This window comes from Micropterus dolomieu, unplaced genomic scaffold (genome assembly GCF_021292245.1).
Source record: "Micropterus dolomieu isolate WLL.071019.BEF.003 ecotype Adirondacks unplaced genomic scaffold, ASM2129224v1 contig_10537, whole genome shotgun sequence".
In the NCBI taxonomy this organism is placed as follows: domain Eukaryota; kingdom Metazoa; phylum Chordata; class Actinopteri; order Centrarchiformes; family Centrarchidae; genus Micropterus; species Micropterus dolomieu.
In genome coordinates this window covers 1-3885 of record NW_025739523.1, presented here as the reverse complement: position 1 = coordinate 3885, position 3885 = coordinate 1, and the positions used below count along the sequence as shown (strand labels likewise).

Genomic DNA, 3885 nt, shown 5'->3' with positions numbered 1-3885 from the left:
TGGACGTTTCATAACTGAAAAAATTATGGACATTAACAAACAAACAAAAAAAAAAGCCACTTCAGTGAGAATAAGAGCACTCAAAGTGCCATGCAATGTAAGGGTACTTAAGTTTTGTTCATTCTGACGATGTTGTGATTTGCTTGTTTTTTATGTTAAACAGTAATTGTTTATTGGTTCTTGTTATTATTAAATGAAAATACTGTTTTGAAAACATTTATGTCTTTATTTTGGTGGTTACTAACATACATGAAACAAAGAAGCATAATATCTTCATCATTTTCATTATACTAAAATTCAATGTGGTTGTCCAGCATCCAGCATCCCTCCTTGGTGAACAAGCTACTATCCTCAACATCTTTAGTAACCAGCATACCAGCATACCTCCTCAGCATCAAGCCCATCACCATCACCTGTGGCAATTCTTCCAAATGAGGTCCTCACAAAAGAACAGACATTGTTTTTAATAGACCTGATGCTGCAACACATCGGGGCCGAAGGTGATGGGCTCCCTAAAAGCCTGAAAGAACTTAACAACCAACTTAAATCTGCCAAAACCAATAAAAAACTGCGCTTCTGCCCTGATAAAGTGGCCAGGAAATGGAGCACCCTTGTTGACGGTTACAAGAAGGTAAAAGACAATAACAGCAGTACGTGGGAAGGGAGCCATGCGCTTCCAGTTCTATGCTGAAATGGACGACCTTCTGGGAGGACGACATGATGTCTTTCCTGTGGTGGGGACATCGGAGAGACTAGAGGTGCGCCGACCTGAGGTGCTAGGCCATTGCAGCAGTGGGACTACTATAGCTAGCACTGCATGCAGCTCTCCATCCAGCCCACCTTCCACACCAATGCAGTCACCAACACAGTCACGCAAGCGCAGAAGGGTGGACGATGAGGTTCTGCAGTTTCTAAAAGAGTCCGAAGAAGCAAGTCGGCGGTGTTATGAAGAGACACTTGCACAATTCAGGTCTGCACAGCAGGGCTTTAAGTTGCTGTTGACCAGGTTGTTGGACAAGCTGTAAACCAAAATTATTTTGTAATGTAATTTTGTAATTTTGTGTTTTATGTTCTACTGTATATTTGTACATAAAACTGTTTAACTTTTTTTTATATTAATCTGTTACACTGTTAACCCAAAAGTTCATTCTATGCAAACAGTTTGATTAAATACCACTTTTAAAGATTAGTTTTACTGCATTACTTAAACAGTATGAGTATATGAAGAGTGTATGAGACAGTCATTGGGTGTACTCATTTTTGTAAGTTTAACAAACTTAAACTATCAAGTTTTACCTCAGGTGACGGTGCTGCCCTGTTGTGATTGGCTCAAAACTCAAGAAGAACATTTGCCTGCCGTAAAGAGGATACCATTTCTGTCTGAATAAGGTTGATGAGTGAAGTTGTTTTCTATATTCAAGTATTATAAACTGCTGGAACATTTCTAGTTTGAAATGTGTACATTTGAATGTGTGTAAATTTGACGTTGACATTTTTAGTGTTGGACAATTGCGACAATTGTGATTTTGGAGTGGTTCTCTCTACTTGTGTCTTTAAATTTCTTGTATTTTTTGTGTTACATACATTGTTGGAGCTATATTCTTATTTTTGTTTATTTTGGGTTTGAGTTAATTTATAGCCCAATTTATTTCTTTTCTTTTCTTGTTAAAGTTAATTTGGTTTATTTTGTATTTATGCTTTACTTGCATTGTGGTTTGTTGGTCACATGGTGTTATGTTCATTTGCATAAGTAGGTCAAGGTGAGAGGTGCCGCAGGCACGAGGGCATATGGTTTTTTACCAGCGTGAGAGAGGCAGCAGAAATGTCTGTGAGCTTGCTTATGTGTGTGAATAAACCTCCTCAAACTCAATCTTGTTATGGACATCACTTTGCTTTGGTACCTCTGAACCTGCGTAAAGCCTAACCATGACGTAGCCTCAAGTGGCCATTTGAGAAGTTTGTTATTATTTGTTTTTGTTTAAGTTTATGGACAAATAGCCACTACATTAAGTAAAAAACCTGCCCTGGATATATTGTTGGTTTGCGTGGATACTGGACTTGTCGTTTGCTGAATTACCGTTTCGAAAGTGGATTACTCACCTGGATGTGGGAGACAGACAAATGAAAGGGCCTAGGAGTGACGGAGCCAGGGGGCTGGATGCAGTGCAAACATCGAATAATACGACCCATCCGACAGTGTAAAATTTCCTTGGACACCGTATTGGATAACGGTGAAGCTACTGGAGCGCTGGAGCTGCACTACGGAGTGGAGGATATTATTTGCTGCAATTTGAATTCGCAAAGGCCCAAAGCCTTCACAGGTGATGCGCACAGCCGCGCGCAACAACAGCTACTGCGTGCATTCAATTCCGTGCACGAAGGCAAACAAAGTTCCACAAGGTATGTGCTTTACTCAATCTTTGCAAGCAACTGTGTGTGTACATGACCGACATCAACAAAGGGTAAAATGTCTGACGTTGCATCTAAAGCCACAAGCGACACCGCGCTTCCTACAAGAAGACGCGCAAGTTTTACTGCTGAAGGAATGATGTTTTTTATGCAAACGTGTCAGGAAAAAAGATCGGTGCAATGCAGACGAGCCAAATCGCACATGAATCAGATGGATAAGTTGATGCATTCTGCAGACAATATTGATGCAGTCAAGTCTCTTTTGGATCAAATAATAATATGTGTTGATGAAGCAAAACAACATCATTTGTCGTTTGTGTCACTGGACATACCTCAGGACGAGAAGGAGAAACAAGATAAATATTTTGAACAAAAGGAAAAGTGTTTTTCAAGCTTTATTGATGACGTCAAAGGTTGGTTATCAAACACAGGCCATTCATATGAACTTCCAATTAAACCACCTGATAATCCAACTGATATTGGGCCTGAGGACAGTGTATCCAATAAAGGTTCTGAAACGCGTTCAAAGGCTGGTTCTAAACTGTCAAAAACTTCATCCAGTGCATCTGCAAAAATATTAGTGCAAGCAGAAAGAGCAGCATTACAGGAACGCATGGCTGCTCTAAAACAAAGGCATATTTTGGAGGATCAGGAGGAACAAATACAACTTGAACAAGAGGACTTACGGAAGAAAGGGGAACATTTAAGGAGAGAAAAAGAACAACTTGCTCTGGAGGCAGAATTAAAGGTGACAAATGCAAAATTGGAGGTTCTGGAAGTAAGCTCAAAGTGTGGCTCTAATGTTTCAAGATGTTCATCTCAAACATCAGACGGCATGAATTCTTACTTGAAAAGGTCAGAAACTCAAGGGACATATGAACTAAATCCGAATGCTGAACGCTATGTGCCCACCAATAAAAGCTCTGAACCTACCTCCAGTCGCTTGTTAAATTCTGTCCCTGTTGGTGTTCAACCCAAACATGTTGTAAAACAACTACCCATACCTAATGTCATTCCTGTGTTTCAAAGGCAAGATACACAATCACTGGGTTTGCAAGATGTTTGTGACGATAATCCATCCATCAATTCTCCGGACATTTTGAACATCATGCAGCGTCAAAATGAAATAACCGCACTGTTGGTCCAACAAAACACAGCCTCTGCTCTGCCTATGAGAAATATACCTGTATTTGATGGAGATCCTGTATTTCAAATCTTTTCTCAGAGCCTTTGAAAATTGCATTGAGGATAAAACTCAAAATTTCAGTGATTGTCTATACTTCCTAGAACAGTACACTAGAGGGCAACCAAGAGACATTGTAAGAAGTTGTCAGCAAGCCTAGTGCTTGCTCTTGGTGGGAACTGTTGGGCTTCTGTAAATATCATCACAGAGTACGGTCTAGACCTGCTCTTTTATGAAAAGCGCTGTGAGATAACTGTTGTTGTGATTTGGCGCTATATAAATAAAATTGAATT

At 39.9% G+C, this 3885-nt stretch overlaps 1 long non-coding RNA gene across 1 annotated transcript; it reads left to right on the top strand.

Moving 5' to 3' along the window:
- The first annotated feature begins 7 nt into the window (after positions 1 to 7).
- Positions 8 to 1870, top strand: LOC123965647. Its single transcript, XR_006823745.1, has 2 exons — positions 8 to 97; positions 315 to 1870. It is a non-coding gene; the product is annotated as an uncharacterized LOC123965647 (long non-coding RNA).
- The last annotated feature ends 2015 nt before the right edge of the window (positions 1871 to 3885 follow it).